A 19,411-nucleotide genomic window follows, 5' to 3' on the forward strand; every position below is an offset into this window, starting at 1 on the left:
TGTTTTGGGTAAGTATGAACCCTTCCAGTACATTCTGAACGAAGACCATCAAAGGTAAGGGAATATTTATGCTGAAATCTGTGTTTCTGTTGACTCCAACATAGCGGAGAAATATAGCTTATATCTGAGAGCCGTCTCAGAATATTGAATAGTGAGCGATTTCTGTAACGTTAAAAATAAATGTAACAAAGCGATTGCATTAAGAAGCAGTGTATCTTTCTAACTATATGTAGAACATGTATATTTAGTCAAAGTTTATGATGTCTATTTACGTTATCTTGCCGCGCTACCTATATTTTCTGCTGACATTTTTGAGTATTTTCTGAACATGAATTCAATGTAAATGGACATTTATGGATATAAATGGCATATTATTGATTTTTTTTTTTTACTGTGTAACATGTCCTATTACTGTCATCTGATGAAGATTTTCAAAAGGTTAGTGAATGATTTATTTTTTTATCCTGCTTTTATAATTTTATATTTTCTGGGACAAAATGGCTGCCTCTTGTCTTGGTTTCGGTGGTGGTCTAATATAAATATGTGGTGTGTTTTCGTCGTAAAACACTTAAAAAATCTGACATGCTGGGTAGATGAACAAGGTGCTTATCTTTCATTTGAGCTATTGGACTTGTTAATGTGTGGAGGTTAAATATTTCAAAGAATATTTTTGCGTTCCATGCGCCACCGTTCCATTTGAACGTAGGAGGGGATGTTCCCAAAAGGGATCCCTACCGCCTCATCAGGCTAAGACTGTTGCTCGTGTTCTCTGGAATAATTTCTTCTGCATTTATGGGTTTGCGGATTGTATCCATTCTGACAGGGGTGCTAACTTTGAGAGTTCACTTATTGAGGAATTACTTCAGTTATCTGGTGTTGAAAAGTCCCACACCACACCTTACCATTCCATGGGTAACGGTCAAGCAGAATGTCTGAATCGCACACTGGGTGGGATGATTAGAGCTCTGCCAGCTAGGTCCAAGGCTAAATGGCCTCAGGTGTTGAACACACTGACATTCTCCTATAACTGCACTGTTGGATGCACCGCTAGGTTGCCGGTAGATGTTATGTTTGAAAGTGTGCTGTTGAATGGGGACACAGTAGACGTGGATAAGTATGTCCAGTCTCTGAGTGAGGATCTGAGAGAGGCCATGACATTGGCCCAGCAGCATGCCAGTAAGCAACAAAAGAGACAAGCCGAGGTCTACAACAGACGGTCTAAGGGTCACTCGGTGCAGAAGAGAGACAGAGTTCTACTTGCTAACAAGGGGGAGAGGGGCAAGAAAACACTGGCTGATCGCTGGGAGAGTGTGGTGTTGCTCACTGAACACATGTCATATCCAAATCCATACCATTGGACGCATCAAAACTGTTCATAGGAACCTGATTATGCCAGTCAACTTTCTACCTTTGCCTTTGTGGGCGGAACCTGAGGGTCACAGATCTCTATCGAGTGGTGACTTGATCTCTGAGATGTCTGTAGGGTCCAGCCAAATGGATGGGAGTGACGCCAGGACTGTCCACTGGGTAGCAGGCCTTCCTAAGTCTTCTGGGAGGATACTCCAAGACGATGGTGAAGTGTCAGCTGATGGAAGTGAAGTGGAATATCCGTATGAAATCCCCTTAAGTGAGGTGTGGACCAGAGAGATATCCCCGAAGCCTACATTAGTTCTGATAGAGAAACTCCATTCCGTGTGGATGATGCTGTGACAGATGATGTTACCTTGGTTGAAGATGCTTTGTCAGTGTGGTCTGAGACAATCTACCAGGATTCTGATCAGTCGTCTGACACTACTAGCATTGAGTCTGTAACTGAAAGTGTGCTGGCTCCGGATATGCCGATCTGTAGTACTCCCCATCCTGAGGTTAGACCTCTGAGCACGGTTAGTGCTGTCTGTGACAATCCTGCTAGGTTTTTGGGTGAGGGTGTTATGACTAGACTAGGTAGACGTATTAAGCCAGTGGATAGGCTAATCCAAACTATGTCTACACAGGAAATTAAACAGTTCTTGGTTTCTCAGTGACGGTAGGATATTGCCTACCTTTTTTTTATATAGATATATGTAGTAATCTAAGCGTGTATTAGAATGATTTGTGGGTTTGTCTAATATATTTGACAATTCATGTAAGTTTGTTTGTAGTCCATCGGCATAAAATGTATATGGCATTGTTCGTATACGGTTGAATAAGGGATTAGCTACCCCTTACTTTTCTTATTCCTTCGCAGGATAGTTTTTCAGCTGATTGACCATTTATGGGTCTAGAATTAAGGGACTACACTGGGTTACTCTGTCTCCCTGGGGGGGTGACATTTTTTTTTTCTTTCTTTGCTTTGTTACCTTCTAGGTAATGTGTTTTGTGCCTATAATCTAGTGTAAAACAGTGGGGGTGAATGTAACAGTGTGATGTTGTTCCTCTAGATTATACACCAAGTTGCACACAAGGACCAATTCAAATAGGCCAGGTCAAGAGGGGATGTTAATAATTTGATAATAATAATTATTATTATTATTACAGTAATTACAGCTGCATAGCTAATGTTAGTTTTTGATGTACAAACACTTTTTCATATCTATGTTGTACATACACGTGATTGTAAAAGTTTTGTATATTTTGGTTTGGCCCATCGCGGGTATTCTGTATTTCCATACCTGCTTATTGTTCTCTTTTGTCTGACCTTCGGCTAGCAAGGTGCCTGAGAGCTGTGACTGCGCCAAGGGCTAAAATAGTGTGTGTTGTCTCTTCATGTGCAGGGCAAATAAAAACAATCCAACCAGCAGACCTCCTGTTGTGGCAGTGTCCTAATTATGAAATAGCACATATGGAATCATGTCTTTAGAACCTATTTTGTTGCTTCTACTGTGAAGGAGGGGGGAATGGGAGCTGAATGAGTCAGAGGTCTGCCAGAGTAGCATGACCTGATCACGCGCGCTCACGTGAGAGTTAGCAGTGTTCCATTACATTTCTACAGACAAAGGAATTCTCCGGTTGAAACATTATTGAAGATTTATGATAAAAACATCCTATAGATTGATTCTATACTTCTTTTGACGTGTTTCTATGAACTGTAATACGGATTTTCATTTGAAATTTCGCTTGGACTCGCGTCGTGAGTTTGGATTGTGTACTAAACGCGTGAACAAAAAGGAGGTGTTTGGACATAAATTATGGACTTTATCAAACAAATCAAACATTTATTGTGGAACTGCAATTCATGTGAGTGCATTCCGATGAAAATCATCAAAGGTAAGTGAAGATTTATAATGCTATTTCTGACTACTGTTGACTCCACAAGATGGCAGATATCTGTATGGCTTGTTTTGTTGTCTGAGAGCTTTACTCAGATTATTGCATGGTGTCCTTTTTCCGTAAAGATTTTAAAAAATCTGACAAAGCGGTTGCATTAAGGCATTAATAGGAGAAATGAGAGAGATCTAAAATTCCATGCATAACACTTGTATCATTTGTCAATGTTTATTATGAGTATTTCTGGAAATTGATGTGGCTCTCTGCAAAATCACTACTGAACATAACGCGCCAATGTAAACTGAGATTTTTGGATATAAATATGAACTTTATCAAACAAAACATACATGTATTGTGTGACATGAAGTCCTATGAGTGTCATCTGATGAAGATCATCGAAGGTTAGTGATTAATTTTATCTCTATTTCTGCTTTTTGTGACTCCTCTCTTTGGCTGGAAAAATGGCTGTGTTTTTCTGTGATTAGGTAGTGACCTAACATAATCGTTTGATGTGCTTTCGTCGTAAAGCCTTTTTGAAATCAGACACTGTGGCTGGATTTATAACAAGTTTATCTTTAAAATGGTGTAAAATACTTGTATGTTTGAGGAATTTTAATTATGGGATTTCTGTCCTGAATTTGGCGCCCTGCAATTTCACTGGCTGTTGACGAGGTGGGACGCTACCGTCCCACATATCCCAGAGAGGTTAAATGAATTATTCTTTATGGAGAGGTTGGAAAGGTTCCAACCAACTCAATGCACCAAGTACACATGACGATCAGGAGCTCTCCCGGGCAATCTCGTTATTTCTCTTACATACTGCAGACAAGTTACTGTATATTTGCATGATTTAGCTTATTCATCAGTCATAATTAATTTATCATTAACATTTGCTTCATTCATGTGACCGACCAATACTGGGTCTTGCATACCTCTGCTTTCCCTCTCTAAACTGAGACCTTGAAACTGAAAGGGAGAGACAGAACCATTGGCAAATATATTTGTAAAAGGTCGGTAGCGGACCTAAGTCCTGGAAGAAAGAAAATAAACATCTTAATCAGTCCTAAAAAAAAATCTTAATCTTAATCAATTTGACTGAATGTTTGGGCAGGAAGTCTTTATAAGCCCATGCGTAGGCAGAATTATAGTTCACACACATCAGATGATACAGGGCTCCCATCAAGCGGAATAGGCACCTTCTAAAGTAAACAATCCCAGAGCCCTTCTCTTGTAATCATTGACATTTTGAGCTGTTGCATTGACACACAGTTCTGTACAAACTGTCCTTGGGACATAAAGCTACTCAAGATTTGAAACCTGTTGTTTAACAAATCTGCTAGGACCTTCAGCAAGTTGGTGCTGGCTTATCAGCTCAGTATTCAGTACTAAGAACATTTACTTGGATCGACTTATTCTGGACACAATTCCACGTAATGGAAGCAGATTCTTGTTTTAGATGGCATTACCGTCCAACTTAAATCACTGGTGCTACCCAAACTATAGAACTAAGTAATAATAATTGGAAATGGTCAAAAACGTGTCTTATTCAATTAATTATTCATATCTCTGTCCCAAATTCCTCCTTACAGCCTGCCTGAGTTCTGTGTGTACTGGCGGCTATCTACTGTTCCACAGGAAGCTTATCTCAAACCCAAACACCAGATGGCCTCTAATTTAATATCAGTCCCAATGCTCAATCCCTAATTTTTGTCATGTGACCTTGTATGGAATTCTTCAAACTACTAAGATATTGCATTATTAGAGTGCTATCTGAAAGCCAATTACCATTTACTTTGTTACTTTCACTAGTCTCCATATCTGTTTCCCTCAACTTGGACTCCCTTCCCCAGATAGGAAGACCTCAATCACTACGGCTAATACACTCAGATCACTCTCAAACAATGTTCTGCTTTTCCAACTATTGCAAGGTTTAAAACAAGACAACAAAAACATATTAACTTTCTCCATATTGGAAGGCATTGTTATCATTTTAGTATACCCTAACAATGTCACTCTATATTTGTATTACCAATCTCTGTTGGATGTTCACTTCCTGCTTCAATATTTATTAAACGTCTATTATTTTAAGATTCATATGTAATGCTTTGGAGGGATCCATATGTATTAACTGGGCTGGCACTGTCTTATCAGTCTCCTATTAGATGGCATAGTGCTCTGTCCATAATAAGTCTCTACCTAGCAAGTTAAACGGTTGAGTAGGTGAATACAGAACATAATGGGTCTATTTAACAGGGTTTATTTCTAAATGTATTACCAGGGTGGAGGAAAACTCCACCTGTGTTAATAGTTTTATTGGTTAGGGGTAAGTCAAGTCCTGTACAGTGCTTTAACATTATCTTTATCAAATGATTGGTTTTCTTATATTTTTTCAATTTTTATACAAATTAATTTAAAGCGACTTACTGAAATCAGTTGCCGTGTCCCTCAATTGTTTGTGGATGTTGTGTCTCCTCCTGTGCAGCTCACAGTAAGGGTCTGGTCTGGGTGGGTCTCGTCCTCTTTTGGTCAGACAGGTATTTTCCTCGAGCTTCATAAAATGCCCCACTGGTTTTCCTCGCAGACCCCCACTGGAAAGCTCTGCATCAACGGATCATCCTGGTCGTGGAAATTCTACACAGGGACACTCAAAGTCAATCTTAAATGAATCATTATTTATCATCAGAGCACTGGAGAGGTTCCAACCAACTCAATGCACCAAGTAAACATGTCAATCAGGAGCTCTACCGGGGCAGTCACGTTTGTTCTTTTACATAATGCAGGCAAGTTATATTTGCATGATTTAGCCTATTCATCATTCATAATTAATTAATGCATAATGTTTGCTTCATTCATGTGACATACCAATACTGGGTCATGCATGTGACAGACCAATACCTCACGAGGCTTCTTCTCTCTAAGCTGAGACCTTGAAACGGAGATATCTTTCGTTCTCAAAACAAGGGTCTGGGCGTACTGCCAAATTGCAGGTACTGATAGTGAGGATTTGGTCAATCAATCACTTGCATGAACACAGAAATTGGTTATTAGAAAATCACAAACACAGAACACAGAAATTGGTTATTAGAAAAGCACCAACACAACATTTTCCGTCACACTGTATATAGCATTTTAAAGTATTAAAAGAAAATGAGAAATAAATAACATTTGTCCAGCCTTTGCTACTATGATTGCAGATGGTTATTATATGCTGCAACCCTATTCAAAAAGTAAAACTCAGAACAACAGAAATGCATCTAGTTGGGGTTGAATGCAGCATTGCTGTATGGTCAACCAGGTTGTGAGACTGTGAGATCTAGTTACAGCCATGCACTCAGAATGTCTTGTAGTTGAGTAGCCAGCCAGCAGGTTGTTGCTCAAATGTTGCTATAACAGGGCTATGTGTTTTTCATTTGCATGGTGTTTTGTTGCAGGTTTTGTTTCTTGGTTATTCCATTGTCAAGCTTTAAAAACCGAAGATAGACTGCAACATTTTTGGAGTCTAGCCAGTGGCGACCCGTCATTCAGGGCAGGTGAATAAAGTACATATATACAGTGCCTTGAGAAAGTATTCGGCCCCCTTGAACTTTGCGACCTTTTGCCACATTCCAGGCTTCAAACATAAAGATATAAAACTGTATTTTTTTGTGAAGAATCAACAACAAGTGGGACACAATCATGAAGTGGAACGGCATTTATTGGATATTTAAAACTTTTTTAACAAATCAAAAACTGAAAAATTGGGCGTGCAAAATTATTCAGCCCCCTTAAGTTAATACTTTGTATCGCCACCTTTTGCTGCGATTACAGCTGTAAGTCGCTTGGAGTATGTCTCTATTAGTTTTGCACATCGAGAGACTGACATTTTTTCCCATTCCTCCTTGCAAAACAGCTCGAGCTCAGTGAGGTTGGATGGAGAGCATTTGTGAACAGCAGTTTTCAGTTCTTTCCACAGATTCTCGATTGGATTCAGGTCTGGACTTTGACCTGGCCATTCTAACACCTGGATATGTTTATTTTTGAACCATTCCATTGTAGATTTTGTTTTATGTTTTGGATCATTGTCTTGTTGGAAGACAAATCTCCGTCCCAGTCTCAGGTCTTTTGCAGACGCCATCAGGTTTTCTTCCAGAATGGTCCTGTATTTGGCTCCATCCATCTTCCCATCAATTTGAACCATCTTCCCTGTCCCTGCTGAAGAAAAGCAGGCCCAAACCATGATGCTGCCACCACCATGTTTGACAGTGGGGATGGTGTGTTCAGCTGTGTTGCTTTTACGCCAAACATAACGTTTTGCATTGTTGCCAAAAAGTTCAATTTTGGTTTCATCTGAACAGAGCACCTTCTTCCACATGTTTGGTGTGTCTCCCAGGTGGCTTGTGGCAAACTTTAAACGACACTATTTATGGATATCTTTAAGAAATGGCTTTCTTCTTGCCACTCTTCCATAAAGGCCAGATTTGTGCAATATACGACTGATTGTTGTCCTATGGACAGAGTCTCCCACCTCAGCTGTAGATCTCTGCAGTTCATCCAGAGTGATCATGGGCCTCTTGGCTGCATCTCTGATCAGTCTTCTCCTTGTATGAGCTGAAGGTTTAGAGGGACGGCCAGGTCTTGGTAGATTTGCAGTGGTCTGATACTCCTTCCATTTCAATATTATCGCTTGCACAGTGCTCCTTGGGATGTTTAAAGCTTGGGAAATCTTTTTGTATCCAAATCCGGCTTTAAACTTCTTCACAACAGTATCTCGGACCTGCCTGGTGTGTTCCTTGTTCTTCATGATGCTCTCTGCGCTTTTAACGGACCTCTGAGACTATCACAGTGCAGGTGCATTTATACGGAGACTTGATTACACACAGGTGGATTGTATTTATCATCATTAGTCATTTAGGTCAACATTGGATCATTCAGAGATCCTCATTGAACTTCTGGAGAGAGTTCGCTGCACTGAAAGTAAAGGGGCTGAACAATTTTGCACGCCCAATTTCTCAGTTTTTAATTTGTTAAAAAAGTTTGAAATATCCAATAAATGTCGTTCAACTTCATGATTGTGTCCCACTTGTTGTTGATTCTTCACAAAAAAATACAGTTTTATATCTTTATGTTTGAAGCCTGAAATGTGGCAAAAGGTCGCAAAGTTCAAGGGGGCCAAATACTTTCGCAAGGCACTGTATATATATATATATATATATATATATATATATATATAGATATATATATATATATATATATATATATATATATATATATATATATATTTGTTTTTGTTGTTGTTGCCTGTTTGGCATGTTATTTTGGCATTAATGTCACATACCAGTTTGCAATGTAAGAATTGAGTTAATATAGCCGGATACAAACATGGTCTTTTTTTTTACTTTCCTGAGTAAGGCAGGTCCAAAATGCAGGTGTTTCAGCCTAGCTCAGTGCTTTCTGTGGTGGTGGGGCAACCAGCAGAAAATAGGGAGTGTATGGGTTTGTAATGTTCTCTAGTTGCATTGTGATTGGCTCAGTGTTTTGTCACTCATGGGGACAATGCGTCACCACAAAATCTATGGGGAGAGCACAAAAATTCAAGCGACTTGGTTGCTGCCATAGATTTACATTAGAAGTGCCCATCCAAGAAGGATCACGGTCATTGGCCACATATAAAATGACGTCAAATGACGTTATATCTACCGTAGCTTTGAATGGACTGATCATGTCAACATCATACTTTCAAAATCGTGGCTAGCAAGCTAGACAAGCAGTCATCGTTATAAATATAGGTAAAACATATCGGTGCTCCTCGGCCATTGGACATAAACATTACACAACAAGTTGGAAATCGCAAATTCAGCAATGTGTGGTTTGGATGGAATCAGTGGCTCACTGTAACCGTTGCAAAGCAATCACTAGCCTGCTATTCAGTGGAGAGGGTGTGTGGTCCAAATCGGGGTTCAAGGGTCTCTTTTCCAAGCTTAAAAGGATAAACGTTTACATTCAACACCATGGGCTAGAAAATATTGAATACATTGGTCATGCTGTCAATGCAGTATTATTTCTGCTGCGTTCAAAACAACTGGAAACTCGGAACTGGTAAATCTCAGACTTCAGAATGTTCCTCCAACTCGAAATGCTGTGTTGTTGTATGTGTCGAACTGCTTTGCTTCATCTTGGCCAGGTCGCAGTTGCAAATGAGAACTTGTTCTCAACGAGCCTACCTGGTTAAATAAAGGTGAAATAAAAAATAAAAATAAATAAATATATAATAATTCCAGGTAGGGAACTCTGGCCTCTTTCTAGAGCTCTAACCTGAAGATCACTGACGAATCACTAATTTGACCTTGTTTTTTCAGAGTTCCCAGTTGTCTTGAATGCACCATACACCCAGAAAATCCCAGACTTTGATGACAAACAATGCCAGAAGGACCTTCGCACCACCTTCATGTTCAAGTGAGCACAGAACAACAAGGTGAGTCCAAAAATGTCTTGTTTGCTGCTGCATAATGATGTAATATGCCAGGGAGATATGTATAACGAAACTAAGAAAGTAATACTGTATGTTGTCTTGTAAGCTGTTAGTAGCCCATGTGCCTCATTCTAATAATTTTGTCCCTTTCCCCCTCTTAACTTAGCCTACTGTTCTGACTTGGTGGGTCACATGTAGCCTATGTCATCTCAATTGTCAGTAGAAACCACAATGGTTTAAGAAGTCAACCATAAAAGGCAGAAAATGAGGCTGAATGAACTGTTTCTCTGCCAGACAAGGCTCCGCTGATAGCCAGCTGTAGAGGTGGTAAAGATTCACTCCATGGTGCTGAAAGGAAAGCTGATGTTGGGACAGCTTCATGTCGGCCCTAACAGTTTGTGGGCACCGTTTGTCACCATTAAAGTGCAACTAATGCATTGTTTAGTGTTGTGTTGTGTTGTGGATTTGCCGGCATGCATCTCAATTTTCTGGGTGTTTGCCCCGCCAAGATGTACATGCTGAAATCTCTGCTGAGTCTAGCTAGGACTGTGGCATGTGTCTGTACACTTTCCCTCCACTGCGCGCTGTAAACGGGACACATGATAGCAGCGCAGTTGATGTTACATTCACCAATGCAAGCACAACAGGTTGTAGATTCATAAAGTAGATGACTGAACTGCTGACTCATGTATACACACTTGTGTGTCCTATTGTCCTTCAGTAGTAATTTATACCCGCGTATGAATCCTTAATCTTTTTGACAACAAAGACGACATATTCTGTAGGATACAGCAATGACTCGTTTGAATTGGAATTTGGCATGGACATTTAGCCAACAACATGTTTAAACTTTTGGTCTGGTAGTCAGTGCCATTTGTGATTATATGGTACAGTGCACTGGCTGGCACGTGTGTGGGTGTGTGTGTGTGTGTGTGTGTGTGTGTGTGTGTGTGTGGCGGGGTGGTCTGCGAGGAGGGGTGTGTGTGTGGCAATGCACTGCCATTTGGCATGCAGCATGTTGGCAGTGCTTGCTGTGACTTGTAGTGCAGCGCATCGCAGGCGGTATGGAAGCGGGCCAACATTATTTCACTAACCAAATCACAGGCCTTGTGTTTGACACATGTGCCTTACAGCATCTGTTAGTTATGTGCGAGTGGAGTGTGGGCCTGTCAGTGAGTGTATGTGTATATGTGTGTGTGTGTTCACACATATGTAAGGGTGTTTCATTAAGGCCTCAGCACTGTGACTGATACTCCCCCTCTCTCCCCCCACATCTCTCGCCCTCTTCTTTTCCTCCCCAGCAGGGATAGGGGTACAAGATCAGCACATTGTTAATCAATAGAACATCCCTATTAGAGCCAGAGCAGAGGAACCTCCAACCATGACTGCCCTTTTATGGCAGCATGTCAAACGGCAACCTATTCCCTATGTAGTACGCTACTTTTGACCAGACACCTATATGGCCTGGTCAAAAGTAGTGCAAAATAAATTGAATAGGGTGGCATTTGGGAGTAAATGAAAGACTTGTGTTTGGACCCGCAGCAGCGAGGAAAGAGGGAGAGAGAGAGAGAGAGAGAGGGTGAGAATGAATACCACACAAGGCGAAGGTGGGGACATGAAGTGATGTAGCTCAGGCACTGCTAAACTTCCCCTACCTAATGAGACGACGGTCATTGCAGGGGACAGCGAATATGCAGACATCAAACTACATGCAGCTTCCTCTGTATTCACACTGTATTTCTATCACTTAGATAGACCACCTGCCAAGGAACACATACACACGCCCAGACTCAACACGTAGAACTAGTTAGTTAACATCTAACACTGTGCTTTGATACAGGACGTGGATGGGCATACATCCTCAAATATGAAACAGAAACGTTCCTTTGAAATGCGGTGTCTACGTTCGTAGAAATGTCTCTTTTTTAATAGAGTTTTACGTCTGGGTTGTCATAGCACCCTAATAAATGGCCTTGTTTTAAACTGCGGCGAATGCTGGATATGTGAATGATATAAAGGACTTTTTAGACAGGTAACAAGCGGATGGGAGAGTGTTGTGGCGTAATGGCAAATGCCAGAGCAGCACAGTAACACTAATGGTCTTGTTAGTGACAGCGGTAAGGACCATGTTCCCTCTGTTTCCTCTCCTCTACGCCCCCGCTCAATTCAACCTGACGAGGAGAGCACACTAACGTCTTTCTCTCCGTTTTTACACCAGCTGTCCATTACGAAATGAATGAGACAATTTGAGTGAACGGTTCAAAGTGCTATAGCTGAGTAAAATGAAAACACACACATCAACATTTACACGCACGCACACACAAACATATAGAGAAACAAATCTATGCATCAACAAAGTAACAGCACCCTAGGGGAGCCTTGTCAAATAAACAATGAGACACGATTAGATTAGAACACCTTATCTGTAAGCTAGCGCAAGCCATCTCACACACACACACACACACACACACACACACACACACACACACACACACACACACACACACACACACACACACACACACACACACACACACACACACACACACACACACAGGTGCATGCCACTCAATGCATCCTCCAATTAAGTAATAGATCTGTTTGGGTGCTGACACCACATGCCAGTGTGAGTAGAGGAAGTGTCAGAGCCAAAGAACACATTTATGTTCTCCATGTAAACCATCCCTCTCACTTTAACTCAACAGGGCTGCCATCAGAACACATGCACGCATACACAGACAAGCAAAAAGACAGACACACTCACACAGAGACAAGTAAAAAGACAGACACACGCACACTCACGCACACAGATTACTCACTCTCCCATCACTTTATGTGTGTAATCAGATTTAGTAAGAGTTTTATGCTTTAGTTTAAAACAAATTCCCCAAAATCACACAGTGCAATTTATTTTGCCTGCTGTGACAAAAACGCCTAACGTCATTAAAGTCTCCTGATTTAGACAATGGCATCGCAGCATGCCAAGTCAACTTTCCCTTTCAGACTCTGAGAAGAGAGGATGTGGTCGTCCAAGCAACGCGTCCACCAATGAACCTGCCCATAGATTCAGACTGGGTGGCTGAAGTACCATTAGAAGAGGCAGAGAGCTGTGGCTAAGTGGGCTAAGAGGCTTCCAGCTTCAACTCTAATCCCTGCAAAGAGCCAGCATACTGGGGGACAAAAATGTACCCAAACACACACATCCGAACAGAGACAAACACACACACAAACACACATCCGAACAGAGACAAACACACACACAAACACACATCCGGACAGAGACAAACACACACACAAACACACATCCGAACAGAGACAAACACACACCCACACACACACATCCGAACAGAGACAAACACACACAAACACACACATCCAAACAGAGACAAACACACACATCCGAACAGAGACAAAGACACACACAAACACACACATCCAAACAGAGACAAACACACACACAAACACACATCCGAACAGAGACAAACACACACACTAACACACACATCCGAACAGAGACAAACACACACAAACACACACATCCGAACAGAGACAAACACACACACAAGCACACACATCCGAACAGAGACAAACACACACACAAACACACACATCCGAACAGAGACAAACACACATACAAACACACACATCCGAACAGAGACAAACACACATACAAACACACACATCCGAACAGAGACAAACACACATACAAACACACACATCCGAACAGAGACAAACACACATACAAACACACACATCCGAACAGAGACAAACACACATACAAACACACACATCCGAACAGAGACAAACACACATACAAACACACACATCCGAACAGAGACAAACACACATACAAACACACACATCCGAACAGAGACAAACACACATACAAACACACACACACATACACATTGTTTTCTGAGGACACACATAACATAAGAGGATTAGCTATTAGAGAGAGAGTTGGCAGCCAGACACACACTGGATAACTAATAAATGCCAAGTCTTATTAATGGGCCCATCTGACAAACAGCAACACCATCCACACACACACCCACACACACACATACACACACACACACACAGGTGCGCAAGAACACACACACAGCAAACCGGCAAGACACAGCAGTATTAGAGAATGGAGGTGCTCCGTGATTTTTTTATGTACTGATTGGCAGGGGACATTTCTCCTATGGAGCAGGCATGAATGAGCCAGCATGTATACACACACACGCACACGCACACAAACACACACTCCCCCGTCTCTAATCTCCATCTCTCCCTACCTCCCTCTCTGATGGCTGTTGTTTATTGAGGAGGTGTTATTGGTGCTAGGCTGTCTCCCCACAGTCACATTCCCTCCCTGAAATGAAACAGCTAATTGGAGTTGGGGCCTGACGGCTCCACCGACATAAGTAATGGATTTGGCTGGGGTGCATCGACCCTGCACCCCTGGGCCACCTTACTCCTCATCTCACCCCTCTCTTGTTCCTCCCTTGGTCCCTCTCTCATTTATATCCACTTCCATATCTTACCTCCTTCTTGTGCACCACTCTCGTCTATCGCTTGTCTATCTCTCCCTCCATCTTGTTTCCGATCAACAGCTAAAGAGCCACAACTGTCTAAATAGAGATACTGTAATGAAACACAATGGCCTACTCTGGCTTTTACTGTCTCTTTCTAGCTTTAGACAAGCAGATGTTGCATAGCTCATCTCCCCCCCTCTCCCTTCCCTTCCTCCCTCACCCTCTCTCCTCACCTCTCCCTTCCCTCTCCCCTCTCCCCTCCCTCTCCCTCTCCTCTTCCCCCTCTCCCTCTCTCTCCCTCTCCTCTTCCCTCTCTCTCTCCCTCTCCCTCTCCCTCTCCCTCTCCTCTTCCCTCTCTCTCCTCTTCCTCCTCATCTCCTCTCCCTCTCTCAGAGACCTGATAGCAGCTGCTCCTCTCTGTCTCAGCCAGTTAGTTCACCGTTTAACCACTGTCATTTTTTATCCTTTCAAAATGCACCAACAAGGTCGACCCCGCAGCAATTAAAGCATAGCCACATGTCTATCTCTCTCTTTCTTAATCTACCTCTCGCTCTCTCTTTCTCTTTTGTCTCCCGCGCGGGCTCCCGGTGTGAGTTTCCTTTGAAATGCTATCTAATTAGCAGTTAGCACGTAGTGCGGGTTAAATTAAATTGCTTAGATACAAGGAGGTTGAGGTCAATAGCTCCATAAAGACCGTCAGCACAGATAATTGGAATTTTTATTTTGCCGCTAACTATACCTGATCAAAATGTGAGTGGATAGAGTGGCGGAGACAGTCGCAAAGAGGCAAGGAGGCTAAACGGCCTCATTCTGAAATGTGAGTTTATTTTGTGAGAAAGAGAAGAGCAGAATAAATCATGTTCATGTCCTTTCTCTATCCACCCCCACCCCCCCTTTCTATTTCTCTCTTACCCAAATGTTGCTACTCAGGGGGAACTAAAGGCGAGAGAGGAGAGAGAGAGCTGTGGTAGAGTGAGATACAGAGGCAGTAGGGAGAACAATATGTCAAGGTGGTAACACATCCAAAAGTCACTGAAATGCCAGGTCACCTGCTCGACAGGAACAATCAAACCCGGTTGAGGGTGCGAGAGCGCCTCGCATCACACAGAGTTTACAACATCACACGAGACACACACACTCCTCCACACACTAGTGACACACACATACAGTACACACACACACACGCACTTGACAGCACTGTCAACAATTCACCCCCCTGGCTTTGATTGTTTTGTTATGAGAAAGCACTGGCTTATTTCCAACACGCTTTTGATAATTATTATTTGAATAAAGCCTCACTCTTTGAAGGTGGGAGGATTACATACTGACTCACTGACTGTGTGTGGGTTGTGTGTGTGTGTGTGTGTGTGTGTGTGTGTGTGTACATGTGTGTTTCTGTGTGTGACTGTGACAGTGTGTGTCAGCGGCTTATTGCCTCACACAGGTGGGAAGAAGATGAAGAGAATATGCTTTGAAAATAAATTCTGGCTCTATTAATAATTCAAGTGAATGGAGTGATGAGTTATGACACAACGCATTGCTTCCTGAAAAGCATCCCTTAATGCCACATGCAGCAGCTGTGATTGCTTTGCATCGCAGTGCTGTGCCTCACACTGCGTAAAATCATTGGTCCAGAGCAAGCTGTCTACAGCTGACCCACCCACAGGAAGAGGTGGCTATCAGACATCACAGAGGGATGCTGTGTGTCAGAACAGTAATTATCTACTTTTCTCATTACAAACCTTTATTACTCCCCTGCCCCCAGTACACACCACACACGTACACAGTACACACCACACACGTACACAGTACACACCACACACGTACACAGTACACACCACACACGTACACAGTACACACCACACACGTACACAGTAGGGGAGAGTGGGGTAAGTTGAGTCACCGCTTGTTTCTAGATCAAAGTGTTAAGCAAAGAAACAGCTTTTCACCAAGTCAAATGAATGTATCGTGTTAGAGGTGTCATGACGCCTGTATCTAAACCAAAGTAGATCCTTTGAAGATTGTTCTATACATCAGTTGGGGTCTCTATACGCTTCAATATGAGGTCCTAAACCTAGCATGAAAGTACATCCTTGTAGCTGTGTGGGCTAACATAGTCAACATGCTTGCCTTGTGGTAAGTTGAGCCAATGGAAAGTTAAGCTAATTAAAAGTGTTTTTTCTCCCCATAATGCGAGGCATTATGACTCGGATATGAGGTAACACCAGGGCATGGTCTTTGTAAAAAGTGTTTGTTGGGTGTTAAGCCTGTGTTAAAATATGCCTAAAATTATTAAAAGACAAAAAAGTGATTGTGATTGTTTTGAATTGTGTTTGGGATATAACGATATGGTTTTAAAAAGGAAGTGGTAATATTTTATTCCGTACAGAAATGTGTAGACTGCTTAAATGACCCTGTCCCAATTCTCAACTTACTTCATACCCGGGGAAAGTTGAGCCAAGAGAACACTTTTTGGGGACAAGCTATGTTTTCAAAACTGTAATGTTTACATGAATTCTGATTATGTCCAGCCATACACAACATCCTGAAGTCTATGTAGATGTCTTTGTTAGAAGAATACTATATTTCCCTTGACGGAGTATTGCTGAATGTAAAAAATTGGTCAAGTTACCAGAATGCCCCCCCACACACACACACACACACACCTCAATTCATTACCTCCCCTTAGACAACACCTCAAGGAATATTTAGTCATCATTCTTTTGAAAACTTCTACCAGCATAATGGAAAGAGTTGGAGAGAGCGGTAGAGGACTGGTAGAGAGTTGGAGAGACTGGTAGAGAGTTGGAGAGACTGGTAGAGAGTTGGAGAGAGCGGTAGAGAGTTGGAGAGAGCGGTAGAGAGTTGGAGAGAGCGGTAGAGAGTTGGAGAGACTGGTAGAGAGTTGGAGAGACTGGTAGACTGTTGGAGAGAGCGGTAGAGAGTTGGAGAGAGCGGTAGAGAGTTGGAGAGACTGGTAGAGAGTTGGAGAGAGCGGTAGAGAGTTGGAGAGACTGGTAGAGAGTTGGAGAGACTGGTAGAGAGTTGGAGAGACTGGTAGAGAGTTGGATAGACTGGTAGAGAGTTGGAGAGACTGGTAGAGAGTTGGAGAGAGCGGTAGAGAGTTGGAGAGAGCGGTAGAGAGTTGGAGAGACTGGTAGAGAGTTGGAGAGAGCGGTAGAGAGTTGGAGAGAGCGGTAGAGAGTTGGAGAGACTGGTAGAGAGTTGGAGAGACTGGTAGAGAGTTGGAGAGACTGGTAGAGAGTTGGAGAGACTGGTAGAGAGTTGGAGAGACTGGTAGAGAGTTGGAGAGACTGGTAGAGAGTTGGAGAGAGCGGTAGAAAGTTGGAGAGACTGGTAGAGAGTTGGAGAGAGCGGTAGAGAGTTGGAGAGAGCGGTAGAGAGTTGGAGAGAGCGGTAGAGAGTTGGAGAGACTGGTAGAGAGTTGGAGAGACTGGTAGAGAGTTGGAGAGACTGGTAGAGAGTTGGAGAGACTGGTAGAGAGTTGGAGAGACTGGTAGAGAGTTGGAGAGACTGGTAGAGAGTTGGAGAGACTGGTAGAGAGTTGGAGAGACTGGTAGAGAGTTGGAGAGACTGGTAGAGAGTTGGAGAGACTGGTAGAGAGTTGGAGAGAGCGGTAGAGAGTTGGAGAGACTGGTAGAGAGTTGGAGAGAGCGGTAGAGAGTTGGAGAGACTGGTAGAGAGTTGGAGAGAGCGGTAGAGAGTTGGAGTACACAGGAGGCGGCAGCCGCCACTTACCTCTCCATGGGTTCAGCTCTGTTCATTACACCAGTCTGAAGAGACGCCTTGAATAACAACATATTTATAGCCAGGTCTGATATGAGGAACCAGAGCTTAATTAAACAACATCAATGTGACTGGAGGGAAAAGAAGGTGACAACAGGGACGTTGAGATGAGTGGCAGGGACCGGGGATAGGGAGGGGCGGGGGGTTGATTTCATTTGGCTGGCGTGGGGGATGAGAGGATGGTGAGGATGGGTAGCTGGATGCAGCTCAGCGCTGCACACTAACATGGCCTTTGAGAACGAGTTATTCTAATGAGTGCCTTTTCTACTCTACGGAGCGGCTGCTTTATCTTTCTTTATCTTTCTCCCTTGTTCCATACACACACACACACACATTCACTTTAATGAGTGTCTAGTGCTTTCCTCATTAGCCACAGAGCCTTAGCGCAGGCATCAAACTCAACACACCGCCACCCCTGACAGGAGGAGAGGAAGAGGAGATCTTTCCTCTTTTCTCCTTGCACACTCTCTTGCTTTCATTTTCTTACTTTCCTCTGTCTCTTCCTTTTCCCGCTCAAAGGTTAAATCATTTAATTTACCCACATTCGCCGTCTGCGACAACTCTCCACCTGATGAGAGCAGGAGAGAGACTTTGTGCTTCTGTCCCTCTCTCCCTCTTTGAGGTGTCGACTAACTGAGAGCATAGATTATATTTTTTCTCCAGCTGAGGTACAGTAGTTGCCATGGTGTTAGTTTGTATCTATCCATCAGGTTTGAATCAATGGAGGGGAGGTCTATTTGTTTGACTCAGGAAAAAAGTGGTCAGACCAAACCAAGCAGTTTTATACTGCAGAGATTAAGAGTGTGAGCTGGTCCAGGAACTAGATGTGTTCTGACTACAAGTAACGTGTCCTTCACTTAAAAAATGTACATGTTCATTGAATGAAATGTGATGAGTGAATGAACCACGAGTCAGACTCAACACTGACTGCCCAGTTTAATAATTCATGTTTTGTGAGAGGCTAATACGAAGAAGAATAGGATTATTCAGTAGACTTGTGGATGTTAGTTTTTCTGACAAGGAGTTTGCCTGCCATTATCTTCCACAATGGGATTTTGTATTATCAATTCAAAGAATTAAGAAGAGAGGGGGAACATTACAAGAAAAGGACAAAGAGAAATACAAAAAAATCGCTTTTGAATTTGAGCCCCTCTGAGGAGTTGGGAAGTCATTATATTTGTCATGTTTAGAAATGGAGAAAAAAGAAAGACAAGACAGACAGAAAGGAAAGAAAGAGGAAGATGAAGACAGCTGAAGAGCCACAAAGAGAAAGAGAGAGAGAATGAGAGACAGACGGAAAGTGATTAAGAGGGATAGAGAGAGAGGGTGAGAGAATGAGAGGGAGAGGGAGAGAGAGAGAGAGAGAGAAAGAGAGGAGAAAACAAGT

This window comes from Oncorhynchus mykiss, chromosome 21 (genome assembly GCF_013265735.2).
Source record: "Oncorhynchus mykiss isolate Arlee chromosome 21, USDA_OmykA_1.1, whole genome shotgun sequence".
Lineage (NCBI taxonomy): Eukaryota > Metazoa > Chordata > Actinopteri > Salmoniformes > Salmonidae > Oncorhynchus > Oncorhynchus mykiss.